At 41.5% G+C, this 21,132-nt stretch overlaps 2 long non-coding RNA genes and 1 other non-coding gene across 3 annotated transcripts; all 3 read right to left on the bottom strand.

The window, feature by feature from the left end:
- Window positions 1-5,650: 5,650 nt before the first annotated feature.
- Window positions 5,651-6,131, bottom strand: LOC122003883. The gene is made up of 3 exons (XR_006118143.1): window positions 6,070-6,131; window positions 5,869-5,977; window positions 5,651-5,697 (listed from the first exon to the last, which is right to left on the bottom strand). It is a non-coding gene; the product is annotated as an uncharacterized LOC122003883 (long non-coding RNA).
- Window positions 6,132-13,293: 7,162 nt separating this feature from the next.
- Window positions 13,294-13,774, bottom strand: LOC122003882. Its single transcript, XR_006118142.1, has 3 exons — window positions 13,713-13,774; window positions 13,512-13,620; window positions 13,294-13,340 (listed from the first exon to the last, which is right to left on the bottom strand). It is a non-coding gene; the product is annotated as an uncharacterized LOC122003882 (long non-coding RNA).
- Window positions 13,775-15,545: 1,771 nt separating this feature from the next.
- On the bottom strand, window positions 15,546-15,652 carry LOC122007533. Its single transcript, XR_006119017.1, has one exon. It is a non-coding gene; the product is annotated as a small nucleolar RNA R71 (small nucleolar RNA).
- Between the last annotated feature and the right edge of the window lie 5,480 nt (window positions 15,653-21,132).

Here is a 21,132-nt window from a genome sequence, read left to right as displayed (position 1 = left end):
AGTTATGAGATCATCCACCACTTCTATACAAAGCCTTTTAGAGAAATTGGATATTTAATTTCCTTACAGTAACTCCTAGGTCTAACTAATCAAGTGTAAATCACGCCTAGGTCCTTATCTAGCCTAATCTAAGCATGTATATTGAAAACAGTAAAGCAAGCATCATAAAATTCTATTTTATGATAAAAATAGTCTTTTTATTGGGTCCCCCTGGATCATAGCCTCGATAAGGTCTATCAAGGTAATGAATCTGATCCTTGGGGATCCAATATTGACCAAGTCCAACTTCATTAATCAAGTTTAACTTAGGGACTCATGCTTGGACTATGTTTCTATTTGATCGATTTACAAGTGACAAATACGATTTGAATTTATGTTTATGCTTAAATCCAAGTCCGGATCTATTGTAAACGACTCTTTGTTTTTCAAGAATCATATCAAGATTCTTGGAACCCAAGGTGAATCATTCCAACGTGCCCTTAAGTTCTTTAACTTGAGTTTTCAAATTAAAATTTTCTTTCTCAAGTTGTTGGACTTGAGTTGAACTTTCATTTTGAACTAGCTCAGTTAAAGAACTCGAGTTAGTCGCTTCCTTAAGGGCTGTTACCTCCTTTTGGAGTGACTTGACCCGGACATTGGATTTGGCCAATTTCTTTAATAAATATGAAACTAATTTTTCTAAATCGTCTACATTAGTACCAGAAATTAGAGAGCTTACAGTGGGCTTAGGCCCTTCTGAAATGGATATGGATCCATGGCTTCGCTCGGACTCAATTTTCGATTCGCTCTTGGTATCGAACTAAGACTCGGTTTTGTCAACGTATGCTTGTATTGGTAGAGCGAGGAAGCTTCCTTGCTCGTCTCCTTCTTCGTCCAACTCATCTGATGACTTGGACCATCTTGCCTTCAAGAGCTTCCATCTCCGTTACTTCTAGTTTGGACACTCCAGCTTGTAGTATCCCTTCTGGTTGCAGCCATAACATGTAACTCCAGTCTTGACCTTCATATTTGATTGAATCACCTTCTTCTTTTTGCACATTTTTTGAACCAATTTTACAATCTCAGCGATAATTTCATCGTCTTCTGGGTCCGATTCTTCTTCGGACTCGAGTTTGGTTCTGCACTTTACTTTTGGTTCCTGTGTTTTGCTTGTACCTGCAACCAATGCAATACCTTTCTCGGCTGAGTATGTATTAATCTATTCGTGCAATTCTAATTTGGAAAAATGTTCATCTAATTTAATTAATGAAAGATCCTTTGTTGCCTTGTAAGCATCTACCATGGATGCCCACAAAGTATTACTCGGAAAAGCCTTTAGTGCGTACCTTATCACATCTTGATTCTCCACCTTCTGTCCAATTGTGTGGAGGCCATTCAAGAGGTCTTGTATACGAGCATGAAGTTGGCTTGCTGACTCACCTTCCTACATTTTCATGTTATACAATTTGTTCAAAAGAAAATCACGTTTGCTTACCTTTGTATCAGAAGTGCCCTCGTGCAACTCGATCAATTTTTCCCACAGCTCTTTCGCGCTTGAGAACAGGTCGACTCGGTTTAACTCTTCCTTTGTCAGTCCACATTGAAGAGTACAGGTTGCTTTGGCGTTCGCTTCAACCTTCTTTATTACGCTTGCGCCCCAGTTCTCGCATGAAACTGGTTTTCCCATGCCGTTGATTGGGAGTGTAATTTCAGTTTTGATGATCATCCACATCTTAAACTGGGTTTGAAGGTATGACTCCATTTGGCCCTTCTAGTAGCCGAAATCTTCGCTGGTAAAGAGCGGAGGTCGGGTTGTGCTATAGCCTTCTTGATGGGCCATTAAAGCAGAAAAATAACCTGCACACAAAGAAACAAAGAAACTTGTTCCAAGACTTGGTCTTGGATTAGTAGTGCGGGATAAAGAAAAATAAAGACGTGAACTCGAGTGGTGTTTACACCAACTTCGAGAGAAAAAAACTCGATTGCGATAAAACCAAATCGGAAGACGGTAATTTTACCGATTCCGATCGACTCCAAAAAATTGAAAATTAATCGCTTGAATGGTGGTTTCACCAATTTAAAGTGACCCCGCTCTGATACTAATTGTTGGATCGAAAGCGCTAGAGGGGGAGAATAGCGCTCATGGCTTTCACTTTCATTTAGGAAGACTATGAGTAAAATGTAGCGGAAAATTAAATAACAATTGAAAACATAGATGCCAAGATTTACTTGGTTCGGAGCCTGTGGCGACTCCTACTCCAAGGCCCACGCTTGTTGAGCGCTTACTTTGGGCAATCACTATAAGCTCAGAAATTTACAACTTGAAATACAAATTAAAGCAGTAATGAAATTATACCGACAACAGAAAATATAGAATTTAAAGCTTCGGGTCGTCGGTGTCTTGTCACAGCTTTGTCGGATCATCCTTTGAGCAGTACACGGAAGAATGGTTGCACGTTTGTTGTTGTTCTTAGCTGCTACTTCGAGACCTACTTATAAATCCTGTGGAGGGTGCCTCCAATACCATGGAGAGCGCCCTTAGCCCTGCCAAAAATGCAGCGCTGATAAGCCTTGACTACTTCATGACTTATTCGCTTAAGGGTGCCTCCAACCGCATGGAGGGCACCCTAGCGCTAGTGTCCAGGGTGCCCTCAAGCTCCATGAGGGCACCCTCGCACCTTGCTACAAGGTTGCTTCTCTAGGTCACCCGAGGCGCCTCCAAGCTCCATGGAGGGTGCCTCGGGTACTGTTCATCAGAGGCAAACACGTCCAATTCGCTTCCTGTAAAATACATTAGTCCAAGAAACTAACCATAGCCTACAAAACAAAGTTAACACAATATAAACATGATAAATAACATATTTGATAGTCTTTGGACTGTCCGATTCTGACTTCGGATTTCTGTCTGGAAACCCTAGGTCGAACCGACGCACACTGTTCTCTCACCGGGGAACGCGTATTCACCTACTCCACTCATGAGAGTATACTTGTTGTCAGACTGGTCTTCCAGACCAACTGAACTTTTGCTCAGGGCCCGAGGCTCCAGGACTTTCTGCTGGGCGTTCACTCCATGACCCATCCAGTCTTCCACTTGGTTCGCGACACAAGGACTTTCCACCTAGGGTTACCACCCCCTAGGACTTTTGCCCGAAGCCCTCGACCCGACAAGAATTTCCGCCTAGGGTTACCACCCCCTAGGACCTTGGGCTACCACCCCCTAGGACCTAGGGTTACTACCCCCTAGGGTTTTCCACCTGCCTAATCGCAGCTAGGACTTTTACCTAAGTACACTTAAGACTTTCCAGCAAACTCATTCAACCTTGTTAGATAACAAGACAACCTAACTTTGAACCCTTTGACATAATCAAAACACAGGTTCGAACGTCGGATGCTTCCCGCACCAACATCTTGGAGGCCTTAAATCAATTATCCAAGGTCGGATTCTAGTTCCCCATCGCTCCATTAGCAAGGATTGATCCGAACATCACTCATCAACACTTGCTAAGTCTCTCCTTCTCTTCTTTCTTGATTTAAATATTGAGGCTTGTTTCTCTTGTCTTTGGATTCAATTCCCTTCTTGTTATGGAGTATATTTCTTATTCTAGGGATTAGGGAGTATGTGTGATGTGGATTTGATGTAAACTCTTAGATACACTAATGCCCTACTCAAAAGATGTTTTCATTCTTGTTCTTGTTAAATCCAATGTGTATGTGTGGATTTGTGTTTATTTCTCATGTTAGATTTAATGGATGTGTGTAGATTGTTCATTTAGTATGGATTAATCTCTAGATTGTATGACCGGGGGTCCTATGAAAAGGATTCCTTCTTAATTGAACATCTAGAGGTAGATCTAGATGAAGAGGGCAATTCTCCCACAAGGGAGATTTAACTGCGTTTAATGGATTTTCCCTAAGCCTGTGCTCATAAATGATTTGTGTCATTTAGGAATGTATAACCGGGGGGTCCTAGTGATAGGAATTCCATTTTAAACAGAATTCTTAGATTACCATCTGATTTGGGAGCTTAGGATGGAAATAGGGATAACACTCCAATGCATAGTCACGGATTAGTGTTGGTACATTGGTTAGGCTTCCTACATGAATGAGAATTGATGATAGAGAATGGGTGAACCCAAGCACATTAAGTCCCATCACATTGAAATCAAAACTCCTAGTGTCACGCCCCAGAGGAGTCCCTGTCCGAGAAAATTTCGGCAGCATCTCCCCTGTACGGCGGACAATCAAAAATTTTCTACAAGCACTAAAACTCAGCCACATGCGGCTGGAATCATAACAATAATAAAAATCAATCACCACGCAGTTTATATATATATTCAGCCTCTGGCTGACACAACCACGCAGTAATAATACTCTGACTCAAAAACCACCCTACTCAACTACACTCGTAAAGCTCAAAACCGACGAACTCACCTCTTCTGCCATCCAGGCAGGCACGTAGTAGAATAAAAACCAAATCCAAATCCATCAATATAATAAAATCTATATCATGTCCATAAGCAAATAAATCCAGAACATAACGAGTTCAAACAGTCTAGAACAGAAAGAAACCAAAGAAAACCAAACATATCCTGGAGGTCTGCAGGACCAGCACTACGTGCAGTGAGGACTAGCGACTGGAACTCCCTCCGGACAGCATCAACCTGTAAATAACAACGATGGAGGCGGGGTGAATCCAACACTCAGCAGGTACAGTTGATATGCAAAGTAAAGAAATAACACCTAGCACTAATCATGCGTACAGTCTCCTGATAAAGATAAAGGTAACTACAAATCGAAGAAGACAGGAGAGAATCTGTACTAACCAGGACCCGGTACAAGGACAAACAGTCCGAAAGGTATAGAAGACCTGTATGCATGTCAATCAAGGTATCCAAGCAATGTGCAGCATATAAGTGCAACAAACACAAACACAAACAGTAAATGCATCATGCATATGATGCCAATGTCATGGTCACCCCGGCGCCATCAGCCGACTCACAACAACGATGGGACCGAGTGGGTAGGGTGACAACCGTGCACTCGCAACACTACTCGATGAGTGATCGAGTGGACGGATCTTTGTCGGAGTACATACGTACCCCTACCCCAAATCATAAATGGGGGCGCGCAATGCTCTCATATGCGGAGGGATCTCTAACGTGCTACACTGCGTCACACTACCCATGAGCGGATCAACGGAGCACCGAAGAGCAAACCGACGTGCTACCACGCTGTGTCCCGCTACCCATGAGCGTCACAACGGAGCACCGAACAGTGATGAAGCTGGCAAAGTGCTCGACAATAAAGGAGCAATCAATCACTCAGCATGCAATCATGCGAATGGTGCATGTCACTAAACATGGTAATATACTAAACCAAACTCTGGACATATCATAATGTGAACCAAAGCGAATGAATCATATCTAGGTATCTGATCATATAAAGCATCAAACCTAGGTCCTGACATGGTAAAATATGGTTATATCACTACCCATGAGCATGTGAAATCAGGTATATATCCATACAAGATGTAAACAAACAATCAATCAAAATGTAGCATGTATTGGGCAGTGATTAACCGAAACAAGTAAGAAACACAATTAATGCATCTTGTTAATTTAATTACTAAGCATATCAAAGACAATAAGTCAAAAGTACCCGCCTCCAAATCGAAAAGGTCCAAGTCTGACTCCGAGATACTCGTCTCGCGTCAAAGTCCTTTGTCAAACAATAAATCTTTTTATTTAGCTACATTTCACATAAATAGCTAAATACAACCTCTAACCCTAAAATTTGGGTAAAACCCTAATTCCTTTAACACAAACACTATCTGAAATAATTGAATCAAAACCATGATTCATAACATATATCAAATGTCCTACACCTTACCTTATTTCTCAGCCTTATTGATTTCTGGAACAATGGGGTGCTGCTGGTCGGAATTAAGCAGGGTCAGCAACAACTATTAATGCTGTGATATCCGGAACCAACTAGGTGCCTTCCAACAATCGAATCCAAAAATCACACTATGAAAGCATCAACTACCCAATCAAATACAAGTGCACACTAAAATTGCAACCTGATCCTTACCTTCATCCAGTAACTCACTGGAATAGAGAACTGAGGATTTAGGGCACAAGAGAACACCAACGTTGCTGGAGTGTGCCTGCTGATCTGCGGCGGCAGTAGCCGTGGCAAGGGGAAAATAACTAGGGCACAGGCTACTCCGGTCCAGAGAGAGCAGTGGCGTCGGTAGAGAGATTCGGCCGTCGGCGGCGGCGGCACCGGAATCTCCACAGCGAGGGAAACAGAGGAAGAGTCGGCTCGGCAGCACAGAGGGAAGGAGGATGGCGCTAGAGAAATGTGAAGGCTCTGCTCGGTTGTGCTCGCACGTCACCGGCGCTTGGACAGGAAGAAGAGGAAAGGCGGCTTCACTGCTCCCTGTGGCGGCTGTGGCAGAAGGAAGGCTAGGGCACTGTGGTCGGCTGCCGGCGCTAGGGCATAGCAAAGACAACAACAAAATGGCCGCCGGAGAGAGATGGAACCGTGGCCGTCGACTTCGGCTAGGGCACAACGGAGAGACCGGCGTCACTCGGCTGCGGAGAGGGAGAAAGGCTAGGGCATGGGGAGGCGTCGGGAGGAAAGGCTCGGCTATGAACCGGCTGCCGGCGCTCGGGAAGAAGAAACCGTCGGCCGGCGGTTAGGGCCGGCGTCGAGCGCGAGAGAAGAAGAGAGGAGTTTTCGGCGAGGAAGAGAGAATCGACGAGGATCAGAGGAAATAAAGGAAAATAAGATAAGAAATAAGAAAAGGAAAAAGAGATAAATAAATAAATCTTTTCCTCTCTTAAATGGGTAGCCCAAACAGGCTTTCTCGGGGCCCCGTTTTTATTCCCGTGAACTCGTCCGTACAAGCTCCGAAAAAATTCCCGAAAAATATCCAAAAATTCCGAAAAATTCCCTTATTCATATTCGCCTATTTCCGGTATTTTACATTCTCCCCCACTTATAAAAATTTGGTCCCCAAATTTCGTTATCTACCATCAGCAATTACTAACAACAGATATAGAGTATAAATGCTGAACGGTAAATAAATCACATACCTCAAGTAAAAAAAAATGGGGATATCGAGCTCGGATAGTGTCCTCAGGCTCCCAAGTAGCCTCCTCGTCTGAATGATGCTGCCATCCGACTTTAACCAGCCGGATAGTCTTGTTCCGCTACTGACGCTCTTTCCGGCCGAGTATCCGTACCGAAACCTCCTCATATGTAATGTCAGGATGGACAGGAACTGGAATATCTGTCAGCACATGCGTCGGATCGGGTACATATCTCCTCAGCATGGATACGTGGAATACATCGTGAACACCTGACAGGGACGGTGGTAGTGCCAGTCGGTAAGCTACTGCTCCTATCCTCTCCAAGATCTCGAAAGGACCAATGTATCGCGGAGCTAGCTTACCTCTGCGACCAATCTCTTCACCCCTTTCGTGGGTGAAACTCGTAAAAATACCTGGTCGCAAATGGAGAACTCTAAAGGTCTCCGACTCTGGTCAGTATAACACTTCTGGCAGTCTTATGCCTCTGACATCCTCTGTCTGATAATATGGACCACTTTGCCTCACGTTGAGCTCTATGAGGTCTCAACAACTGGGTCTCTCGGATTCTCGTCCTGATCGACGACTGAGAAACTATGGTAACAAGAATACCCTGCTCTGTCTACCCCTGCTCCTCAATGTCTAACTCAGAGAAATCCTGAATCAAATCTGTGACCACAACTCGGTGGCAAGCTAAAGTCCCTCTGGATCTCTAGCTAAGTGCATCGGTAACCACATTAGCTTTTCTCGGGTGATAGCTAATGGTATAATCATAATCCTTCAGGAACTCCATCCATCTCCTCTGTCGGAGATTAAGTTCCTTCTAAGTAAACAGATATTTGAGACTCTTATGGTCAGTGAGAATCTCAAATGTAACGCCATATAAATAATGTCGCCAAATCTTCATGGCAAAAAAAAAAATAATGGCGACTAGCTCCAGATCATGTACAGGGTAGTTCTTCTCATGTTCCTTCAATCGACGAGAAGCATAGGAGACTATCATATCGTGCTGCATCAGGACAGCGCTCAACCCTGAATAGATGCGTCGGTGTAGAGGACATATCCGTCCTCTCCAGAAGGTAAAACAAAAAATCAAAGCCGATACTAGTCTCCGCTTCAGCTCCTAGAAGCTGGTCTTGCAATCCTCAGTCCAAGTAAACTTCACGTCTTTCATGGTCACGCGTGAAAGTAGCATAGCTATGCGGAAGCAACCCTCGACGAAAGGTCTGTAATATCCTGCGAGTCACAAAAGACTGCGGATCTCCTACACTGATTTCGACTGCTTCCAACGGTAACAACCTCTATCTCCTGTGGAACCACGGTACACTCCTACTGGTGACCGTGTGTCCCAAACATCATAACAAAAGACAATCCAAACCAGCACTACTGATAATCACATATAGATGTTCTTGTCGAATCATCTCTAGATCTATGCAAAGGTAGTGTACGTGACTCACCTCGGATCCGTAATAGATCACAACATCGTCCACAAAGATAATGGAAACCTATCCAAACATCCTCAACATACCAGGATCATCGAGTCCCTGAAAACATCTAAGGCACTGTAAGACTATATGGCAAAAACCAAGACACATAATGTCTGTATCACAGACATTCCTATCCATAAGATCTCTAACAATAAGTCTGAAATATGATCACCAACGATAAAAATCACCTAAGCATAGATCCTCCAGTGTGAGAGCAACGCTCCATCACAGAAAATACCACATATGGGGGAGCAACACTCTACCTCAAGAAATCCTCAATATGTAGGAGTAACACTCCACTACAAATAATCCATAACATGTATCTGCGATAGATATGGGAGAAATGCTCCGCTACAAGGAATCCGAAATATGTATATGTGGGAGCTCCGCTCCACCACAAACGATCCATAAGTGTCCAAGGCACCTAACTATCCAACTAAAGGCTGCACGAGATCACTCGACCACATATCACTGTGGGCAGCCAAAGGTATAAACAACCTAGTAAACAAATCAAATCCATAGTCAACTCTATCATCATCCTAGTGGGTTGGTCACCCACTAATAGGAGAATTAGTTGACAGGGTTATACAACCAATAACATAATGTAGACACTCAGCATTCTACATTCAACATAGGTAGAATCATCATGATGCTACCCACCATACACCAGGCACACATGCACACACAACATATGTATGATCGACATAATTCTCCAATTAGTATACACCAAACATACTCACAACATAGGCATAAATCATCGTGCTACCTCCAACAATGCATACCGAACCCGTGTGCATATATCAACATAGGTATAATCGACAATACACCTCAAACAACCTCACATGGCATATATACACCTATGCCAAGAGTATAACCAACATATACTTCCAATAAAGCATACTAAACCCAGGTGCACTCACATATCAAACATAATCAAAAAGATACCTCAGATACCACACCAAACACATATGTACATATCACAACTCAGATTAAATCGACAAAATACCTCCATCAAAACACCACCGATGTACTCATACTACATCTCGGATTTAATCAACAAGATATCTTCAATAATACCTCCAGATACATACACTCAACTACATATCTATGATCCACAAGGAACCTTCAAACCATATCAGAACATGGGTACATATACTACTTGCAAATGGACAGTCTACCACAGGACTCCTACAACCCAAAACAATCATGATATACATGAAAAATCAGCATACCAGCTCAATCAAAGAGACCAACCTTATGCTACCAACACTCATGGGTTACCGGTATATCTAAACAAAATTCATGCATATGTATCAAGCATAAATACATCAATCAAAGGCAACCCAAAATAAAGCAGTCTAATCATCCAGTAACAACCCTGCTCTAGGTTCAAAGGAACTGATATCGGACAAGAAAAATATACACACCGTGGTATAACATTGCCAGTCAATGTCATACACTACCAAGACTATATCCCATGGGAAAAATTTTATCATCATAAATCCAAATGTACTCTCCCAGTTTACACAAGTAACGATTGTATCCCATAAGTGTTAAGCAATTAGCTCTACACTTCCTTACACCAGCGGGGTCACATATCCCAACGCACCCTCTAAGTTATCCCACCAGGTATATACAGTCCACGGTCAAAGTCTTCATGGAATAGGATACATCGATCCTTTATAAACTATCCAAGCTGAAAATGATTTCTGACTAAATCAGTCCTTCCCACGTCAGTACAAAACATGTACTCAAAGGTACTCGAGATACATAACTAAGCACAAATAACATAAAGGTTCGAACCTCTAAAAATAGAGTATGGCAATCCTTTACTGATCAACCAATAAAAACTAAATCATTCATCTACTAACTAATCAAAAATACCTTAATCCTCCACAAGCAACTAAGGTATATCCAACCACATAATACCATATGCATAAATGTGTACGACCCAAAAGATAAAGTTAGAATTCAAGATCATCAAGACACTCTCATTTTTATCCTCAAAAATATCAACCCACATAATATCAGATGAATCAGTCTCTACTCCACATGAGAGCAAGTTAGCATTCAAAACATCAAATCATTATTTATCCACATAGTCCAATATCAGAGAAAGCAAATATCAATTTTATCATCCTGTTAATTAACCACAACTAACCAGATATATTAAAATCTCATGGGCACACTCAACCGTAAACTCTCTAGCACCCGATTAATAATCTGATCACCAACTATAATCATCAAACCTGTGAATATCATAAATGACACTCACTATGTCACCATCAATGACAACCCAAATATAAATCATCAAAATAGTTATCCACTAATAAATCATCAAAACAATATCTAGTAATTGATCATCCGACAACCACATAACATTTACTCTCATAAATCATTAGAAATCAACATATCATAATATCTTATCTCACAATATCCCTCAACCTCAAACCATTCTCAACAATGATCAAACATGGTAACCCCCAATGATCAATTTCCATCGTACCTGTTACCCTAATATCCAAAAGATATGAGTATAGACTCTCCTGGCTAAGTCAACAGGAATATGTAAGTATCATCCACTACCCAGCTAACAATAGCAGAGGCTGATATGTGCCTCCATCTCCTAATAGTAGTAACAGAAACTAAAACTACTGATGGTATGATATGAAAAATCACCAGAGACTATAATCCTTGATCTCTATGAGGGTCGACCCAGATCAGTGGCTAACCCATCACATGTAATATGGCTACAACAACCAGACAGGTACTAAAGATAAAGTGCTAATACATGTCATAACTATCATAAAATAAACATCATACCTATTTGCTGTCTGGAGATGTTCTGTCGCTGTCCTGTCCCCAACCTTTGACCTCAAACTCCGAATGAGAAACATCGCCGGAAATCCAAATAAATCCGAAACGGAAATCCGAAACATAACCATATCGAAAATCCGAAAATGCCCAGTTTGACTCGCAAACCTGGCTAACCCAAATATCCAGAATACCAACAACAGGTATCCGATAAATCTCCAAAACACCAAAAGCAGGTATCATAACCCGCTCTGATACCAATAAATTGGTATCAGATAAATCTCGAAAATCTAAAATACAAAAATCCAACCAGTATCGCCAAACTTGGCGCTCTGATACCAAGTAAATAAATTGGTATCAGGTTATCCCAAACATCAAAAATACGAAAACAAAAGATCGTATACCTGTGCTCTGATACCACTAAATTGTCACGCCCCAGAGGAGTCCCTGTCCGAGAAAATTTCGGCAGCATCTCCCCTGTACGGCGGACAATCAAAAATTTTCTACAAGCACTAAATACTCAGCCACATGCGGCTGGAATCATAACAATAATAAAAATCAATCACCACGCAGTTTATATATATATTCAGCCTCTGGCTGACACAACCACGCAGTAATAATACTCTGACTCAAAAACCACCCTACTCAACTACACGCCGAACTCACCTCTTCTGCCATCCAGGCAGGCACGTAGTAGAATAAAAACCAAATCCAAATCCATCAATATAATAAAATCTATATCATGTCCATAAGCAAATAAATCCAGAACATAACGAGTTCAAACAGTCTAGAACAGAAAGAAACCAAAGAAAACCAAACATATCCTGGAGGTCTGCAGGACCAGCACTACGTGCAGAGAGGACTAGCGACTGGAACTCCCTCCGGACAGCATCAACCTGTAAATAACAACGATGGAGGCGGGGTGAGTCCAACACTCAGCAGGTACAGTTGATATGCAAAGTAAAGAAATAACACCTAGCACTAATCATGCGTACAGTCTCCTGATAAAGATAAAGGTAACTACAAATCGAAGAAGACAGGAGAGAATCTGTACTAACCAGGACCCGGTACAAGGACAAACAGTCCGAAAGGTATAGAAGACCTGTATGCATGTCAATCAAGGTATCCAAGCAATGTGCAGCATATAAGTGCAACAAACACAAACACAAACAGTAAATGCATCATGCATATGATGTCATGGTCACCCCTGACGCCAGTCAGCCGACTCACAACAACAGTGGGACCGAGTGGGTAGGGCTGTGACAACCGTGCACTCTGCAACACTACTCCTGATGAGTGATCGAGTGGACGGGATGCTGTCGGAGTACATACGTACCCCTACCCCAAATCATAAATGGGGGAGCGCAATGCTCTCAACTCCCGGTACGGGAGGGATCTCTAACATGCTACACGCTGCGTCACACTACCCATGAGCGGATCAACGGAGCACCGGAAGAGCCAAACTGACGTGCTACCACGCTGTGTCCCGCTACCCATGAGCGTCACAACGGAGCACCGAACAGTGATGAAGCTGGCAAAGTGCTCGACAATAAAGGAGCAATCAATCACTCAGCATGCAATCATGCGAATGGTGCATGTCACTAAACATGGTAATATACTAAACCAAACTCTGGACATATCATAATGTGCACCAAAGCGAATGAATCATATCTAGGTATCTGATCATATAAAGCATCAAACCTAGGTCCTGACATGGTAAAATATGGTTATATCACTACCCATGAGCATGTGAAATCAGGTATATATCCATACAAGATGTAAACAAACAATCAATCAAAATGTAGCATGTATTGGGCAGTGATTAACCGAAACAAGTAAGAAACACAATTAATGCATCTTGTTAATTTAATTACTAAGCATATCAAAGACAATAAGTCAAAAGTACCCGCCTCCAAATCGAAAAGGTCCAAGTCTGACTCCGAGATACTCGTCTCGCGTCAAAGTCCTTTGTCAAACAATAAATCTTTTTATTTAGCTACATTTCACATAAATAGCTAAATACAACCTCTAACCCTAAAATTTGGGTAAAACCCTAATTCCTTTAACACAAACACTATCTGAAATAATTGAATCAAAACCATGATTCATAACATATATCAAATGTCCTACACCTTACCTTATTTCTCAGCCTTATTGATTTCTGGAACAATGGGGTGCTGCTGGTCGGAATTAAGCAGGGTCAGCAACAACTATTAATGCTGTGATATCCGGAACCAACTAGGTGCCTTCCAACAATCGAATCCAAAAATCACACTACGAATGCATCAACTACCCAATCAAATACAAGTGCACACTAAAATTGCAACCTGATCCTTACCTTCATCCAGTAACTCACTGGAATAGAGAACTGAGGATTTAGGGCACAAGAGAACACCAACGTTGCTGGAGTGTGCCTGCTGATCTGCGGCGGCAGTAGCCGTGGCAAGGGGAAAATAACTAGGGCACAGGCTACTCCGGTCCAGAGAGAGCAGTGGCGTCGGCAGAGAGATTCGGCCGTCGGCGGCACAGAGGGAAGGAGGATGGCGCTAGAGAAATGTGAAGGCTCTGCTCGGTTGTGCTCGCACGTCACCGGCGCTTGGACAGGAAGAAGAGGAAAGGCGGCTTCACTGCTCCCTGTGGCGGCTGTGGCAGAAGGAAGGCTAGGGCACTGTGGTCGGCTGCCGGCGCTAGGGCATAGCAAAGACAACAACAAAATGGCCGCCGGAGAGAGATGGAACCGTGGCCGTCGACTTCGGCTAGGGCACAACGGAGAGACCGGCGTCACTCGGCTGCGGAGAGGGAGAAAGGCTAGGGCATGGGGAGGCGTCGGGAGGAAAGGCTCGGCTATGAACCGGCTGCCGGCGCTCGGGAAGAAGAAACCGTCGGCCGGCGGTTAGGGCCGGCGTCGAGCGCGAGAGAAGAAGAGAGGAGTTTTCGGCGAGGAAGAGAGAATCGACGAGGATCAGAGGAAATAAAGGAAAATAAGATAAGAAATAAGAAAAGGAAAAAGAGATAAATAAATAAATCTTTTCCTCTCTTAAATGGGTAGCCCAAACAGGCTTTCTCGGGGCCCCGTTTTTATTCCCGTGAACTCGTCCGTACAAGCTCCGAAAAAATTCCCGAAAAATGTCCAAAAATTTTGAAAAATTCCCTTATTCATATTCGCCTATTTCCGGTATTTTACACCTAGAACATTTCACTATTCAAGACTTCCTCATTCTATATCTTTAGTTTACTTCACTTTGTTTCTACACTTTACTTTTGTGCAATATACTTCTTCAAGGATTCGTTAGTTTAGCTAATTCAAGATGAGAGTATTTGAGTGTTCCCAATTCCTGTGGGATTGATATTTTTATTACTGACGACATACTCGTACAGTTGTGGTTCGTAACAAGTTTTTGTCATCGTTTACGGGGATTAGCGTAGCACTTATCGATTATCATTTAGAGTTAGCCTAAACTCTATTTTGATTCTTTTCTTTTTGTAAATTTACTTACACATTCTTTTGTTTACATCTTGTATTTCTTAAATTTCTATTTCTGCATTTATTATACTTCTATCACTTTTGCACATCTATTTCTGCATTTCACTTACCTTACATTTTATTTTCTCTTTATAGAAATTCTATTTTTCTCTATTTTCTATATTTTTGTCCCTTAATTCTTTTGATTAGTATTGCTCTTATATGCATAGGACTAACATTGTAGGAAATTTGTATCCTATTGATCTTGAGATTGAAAGGGCATTCAACAAAAGAAAGAACTTGCAAAAGCAACAAGTAGAGCCATCACATTTAGAAATGGCAAATAGACCTCTTAAGGACTATGTAGTGCCTTATGCATGTGGCCTGAGGTCAAGTATCACGAGACCGACCATTGAAGCAAATCACTTCAAAATAAAGCTTGTAGTTATTAGAATAGTGCAACAACACCAATTTGGAGGAGGCCCCCACGAAGATCCGAACCAGCACCTTGAGGTCTTCTATGAAATTTGTGGGACTATGAAGATGAATGGTGTCCCTGCAAAGGCCGTCAGACTTATTATTTTTAGCTTTTCTTTAAGGGATCGGGCTAAATTATGGATTACTTCCTAACCAGCTAATAGCATCACATCTTGGGAGTAATGTGAGTAACAATTCCTTGATAAGTTCTATCCCACCAATAAATCGCTCATACGAGGAATCTTATAGCAAGTTTCAGACAAATAGATTCAGAATCATTATTCAAAGCATGGGATAGATTCAAAAATATGCTCAAGCAATGCCCACATCATGGGCTTGAGAAGTGGTTAGTAGAAATGAACCCATGATCAACTAGTTATTTTTGATCTATTTATGTAGAAATGGGCCCATGATCAACTTGAGTAGTGTGATGCAATAGTAAGTTACAATCAAAGATAGAATAATCCGTATTCCAACAATATAATCATGGGTGGAAGAATCATCTAAATTTGTCTTATCTAAACAATCAAGATTAAAGATCATCTTTAGGGGAAAAACTGAGTTACCAACTAGGACAACAAAGTTACTAACAACAACCATCACAAGGCTATCAACTATCCCGAATAGAAAAGATGCTTGAGGAAATTTTTACTGAGCAAATGGAGATAAAGAATGAATTCAAGTAAATTAGTCAAAGGGTAGAAAATGTGAGAAAACATTAGAAAGTCCAAGATAGCCAAATAGCTCAAGTAGATTCATCTTCTACAAGAGTACCGGGTATATTTCCAAGGAGAATATATGTGAATCCTATTGAGCATTGTAATAGGATTGAGTTATGGAGCGAACGGAGCTTGGGAGATCCCCAAGTGACTGCTCAAAGTTATGGAACTCAAAACAATGGAGAGCTCTCTCCTTCTCTACCTAATGATGAAGGCACTAAAGAGGAGGAGGAGAGTACTACAAAGGTTGAAGAATCTTCTCCTCCTATTATTCAAACACAAGCAATTTCATTCCCTCAAAGATTGGCCAACATAAAAAGAGATGAAGAGTTTGGTAAATTTCTAGAGAAAGTCAAGGACTTGTGCATTGAGGTTCCACTCATTGATGCACTGCAAGAAATACCCAAGTTTTCTAAATTTCAAGTTTGCTAAATTTCTTAAAGATATAATATCAAGCAAGAGAAGGAAAGGAGGATATGAAACGATAGCATTGACGGAGGAGAGTAGCACCTTGCTACTAGACGCCACACCTCCAAAACTCCAGGATCCAGGAAGCTTCTCCATCCCTTGCAAGATATGGACTACTTTAGTAGAAAAAACTTTTTGTGATTTTGGGGCAAGTGTTAGCCTCATGACTTACTCATTTTGTAATAAGTTAGGCCTAAAAGATATTAAACTTACTAATATAACACTACAATTGATTGATCAATGTAGATATCCGATGGGGATAATTGAATATGTGCCAGAAGAGGTGAGTGGGTGTTTGGTGCTCACTGATTTTGTGGTTCTTGACATGGAGGAGGACCCTAAAATCCAAATAATTCTTAGAAGGTCCTTCCTTGCTACAACCAGAGTCATAATTGATGTGAAAAATCATAAGTTGGACTTCGTTATTGGTGAGGAAAGGCTTACATTTGATTTATTTAAGTCTTCTAACCATGTTACTCTTCTATTAAATGAATGCAGAACATTTGAAGAGCACCACACCGATGAGTGGATGTTTCATCCACATGGGAGGTCGTCGGATGCTAGTTGAGCCAGGAAAATAATGGGAGAAGGCCTCCCATTCAAAATGAAAAGTACCTCTGTCCGGTGAGAGCACGGACGAAGGAAGAATCCACAAACAGATGAGACACTCATTTATCTGATACTTAGCTCTTAAAGGAGCTTACATGGGGGCAAGCTAAAGACCTTAAATAAGCACTTCTTAGGAGGCAACCCAAGGGTTCTTTAGCCTAGTTTTCATTTTTTCCTTATTCTCTATGCATATATTGATTTTGTTTCTATTTGTTTCCCCTTTTTTCAGGTTTGCGGAAGCATTTCGGCAACCAATAAGGAGGTAATGTTTTAATAAAGCATACCCACACACCCTGGCAGTGTCACTTGACATGGGCGTGGGACTCAGGCTGACCTAAACAAGCTCAAGTTGTGCCTATTAGCACGGCTATGTGAATTCGACCGTGCGAAACAAATGTGTAGCTGTGTCATTCGACATGACCGTGTGTAGCCACCCAACACCAATGTTGGGGTGGTCATGTCTTTTGACAAGGCCATGTAGAGTTGGCTGAGGGGAACAAGGTCTGGCTATGTCATTTGATATGTCCTGTGTGGAATAAGGGAATAAGGGGCACATCCATGCCTTTCTGACACAGTCGTGCCCTAGCTGCTGAGTCTTTAAGACACGGCCATGGGAGGTGCACACGCCCACACACACACCCTTCTCCTCCTTCAAAACCTTCTTCTCTAAGCACCTTTCTCTTCTTCACCTCCAGTAAACTATCATTTTACCCTTCTCAAGATCTCTTCCACTCTAGAATTTTCACAAATCTCCCTCCAAAAACTCAAAGATCTCTTCCACTTCTCTTCCATAGTTTTTCTTTTCCTCTAATTCACTACACATATTTAGATCTAGATCTAGATCTAGATATGAACAGTGATTTTCTCTCATCCTCTATTCTTTTCCTTAATTTCCCTTCTTAGATCTTTTTCTTGAGATAATAAGCGCTCTTCCATATTTGCTTTATCATGTCTAACATCTTGAAAAAGATTAGGCAAGGAATTGGCGGCTCAAGTAGAGGGGATGATTCAAAGAGAGACAAAGGAAAAGAAAAGGCGACCTCCAAGAGTAAAGGGAAATGAGTGGCACACGATGAAGGTAACGAAAATGAACATGGTGTTATTTTTAGAAATAATGAACAAAAGTCTAGATTTGGGAATCTTGTTATTCATAAACTTGTTTGCACTCATTATATGTATTTAGACACCATGGAAGCCTTAGCGATTAAGGATGACATAGATTGGCTAATTAGTCCCATGGATTGGAATGAAATAATGTATTCAAACAATCCTACCTATCCACACCTTGTCCTTGAATTCTTGAGTTCCTTAGAGACAAACTTTTCATCTGATGAGGACTACGATGGAAAGATTAGCTTTAGATTGATGAACCAAGACTTTCAATGAACTTTATATGACTTTAATAATTGTTTTTAACCTGCCTAATGGGGGACCTCACAAGTTTGCTTATAACTTCAACAGTAATTCCTTTTGGAATTCACTAACGGGCTTAAATAAACCCTATGACCCATCTCGATCTAAAACTTCCAACGTGTAAAACCCCGTCTTCTGATCCTCCACAGGGTGATGAGTGTTGGAACCTCAAGGTTATTTTTGGTGTGATCAACAAAGTTAGGTTAGGTCCTATTTTGGTTTAATCCCTATGTCTAAGTATGCAGGAGCTTAGGAGCACAAGAAGTCGAGCGGAAGACACAGCTAGCGAAAAGGACGGCACGGGAAGGGAGTCGACAGACTTGGTGCGTCCGAGGGACGAGAGGGCTGTGGAAGAGTACATTGGTGAATGAGAAGAATGTACACATTGTTCGAGGGATGAGAAGATGGAACGAAAGCTTGCTCAAGGAGAAGGTCGGATATTGGGTTCAAGTGAGCCTTATTTATGTTGGTCGCAATCACCCAGGCGATCAGAGCAGCAGGAGGGCGAAAGGAGCTAGAGAACACTGCTGGAGGCATCCTCAACAAGGTGTTGAAGGTGCCTCCGAAGAGGGCCAGTGCCTCCGCCACCTTCAGGCGGAGGGCGCCCTAGGGTACCCTCGACCTGGCCAAAAAAGTCGTTCGCAGCAGATAAAGTTTTATCCACTACCGCCTCGCTAGAGGCGCCCTCCAAACCCTTGAGAGGCGCCCTCCAAACCCTTGAGAGGCGCCCTCGAGCTATGGATAGAATTTCCAAGAGCTATAAAAAAGCCCTTGGAGCTAGGAAATAGAACATCAACTCAAGTATTCACTTCCTAATAATAATCTGAGCGTTCGAAGATTGTAAGAGGCTTCTCCGCCTATACGAAGGAGATTTTTCTAGTGCTGTCATTGTCTTGGATTATCAACCACTTCGGTTGTAACCAAGTAAATTTTGAGCCTCTTTTCTTTCAGTTTTTGTATTGTTTATTTTTACTCTATTGCTTTTAATCTGAGTCAAAAGAATGAGAAAGGTTCGTCTTATTTCTTGCAGGGCTAGTTCAACTTGATCCCCTCCTTTCGGCCTACCCGGGGACCTACAAGAATGATTTTCAAAACTGAAAATTGGGATGAGTAAACTATTTTTGGTAGAGGAGAAAGTGATGGGGTGATGTGGAAGGTGGAACTTTATTTGTTTTGGGCTATGCTTAATAAAGTCAATTTTGACTCAGGGTTTTATTTCTTATAAACACTTGTGAAGTTTGGGAAAGCTTCTTCAGGATAGATAGTTTTAGGTGATTTGATAACAAACATTGCTTTGCATTTAGGTTATGAACTGTATGGTTTAAATGTTGCTCATGGCACTATGAAAATTGATATTGACACGTGACTTGCCATGAAAATGATTGTTCGGGATGAGAATGGTTTTGCCTTCCCAAGGAGGGATGGATTTCTACTCCCTCTTTCTAATCCCAATCGCACCACAGTTCACTCTACAGTAAATTAGTTTATTATAGATACAGTGCCTGGGGATGCTCCCACTCCTGTAGATCATCCTGAGTCCTCATCATCTAGACACTCGGAGCCACCCTTCCATCCAGAGTTGGGTCGGCATTCTTTTGCCTGTGGCATGGGTCCATCTAGGTTTGATTTCTCATATTTCCGTTCTTCCTTGGACTCACTTCATGAGAAGCATGGTGCTCAACAACAATTGCTGCAGGACTGCTTTAAACTGAGTGATGACCAATTTTAAGAGATGTGAGATCATTTTCAATATGTAAGGGATTTTCAAGATCATGTGGCAATTTTCATTGGGGATTATAATGATGACCAAAGGAGATGGAGAAATTCAGGTGCTCCATAGAGATTGCTAGGCAGCAAGTATCCATAATCTATCAGTATCATGAGTATATTGGTACCATACCTAAATTTCCACCATTTTTTCTACGACCTCATCGTTCAGGAGGCCCAGCTCCACCCCCCATAAACTTTACCCTCCTCCATCAGACTATCCTCCACCATTGGATTATTTTTCTCCTCCTCCATCGGATTACCCTCCTCCATCAGATTATTTCCTCCTCCATTTTGATTTCATCATGACGATGAAAAGATTCAATTTTGGGAGGAGTGTATTTGCTTATTTTAGTTGTACTTTTGCTTATTTTAGTTCAGTTCTTGTCTTGTTGCTTCTTTGTTTGCATTTGGTGGTAATAGAGTTACATCATTCTCCACTTCACTTGTTGACTTTTCCAAAAGCTGAAATAATAGCACATTTATATCTTGATGCATGTGTTGTAAGATTGGTTCTAGTATTTTTAATGAATTCCCTATTTCTATCTTTAGTAGTATGAAATGAGCAATGAATTGTTGTGAATATTTTTTTGGTATTAGTTTGATATTGAGTTTCTCACTTCACTTAGCTTATGTCTTGAATGGTTGATAACATTGAAAATAGTATGATTCATTGTGTTTGTTTAATACTTAGTCTCCTATGGTGATTTCTTAAACTACATCTTGGTTACTTGATGTTGGTCAATTCATTAAAACTTGCTTGGAAAAATCAAGATATCCCCAAAATATATAATAAATAATAAATAATAATAATAATATAATAATAAATCCTAAGTATTGCA

The sequence above is a fragment of the Zingiber officinale genome, chromosome 7B, assembly GCF_018446385.1.
Source record: "Zingiber officinale cultivar Zhangliang chromosome 7B, Zo_v1.1, whole genome shotgun sequence".
Lineage (NCBI taxonomy): Eukaryota > Viridiplantae > Streptophyta > Magnoliopsida > Zingiberales > Zingiberaceae > Zingiber > Zingiber officinale.
The sequence above is the reverse complement of the archived record's forward strand: the minus strand, read 5'-3'. Positions and strand labels throughout refer to the sequence as shown.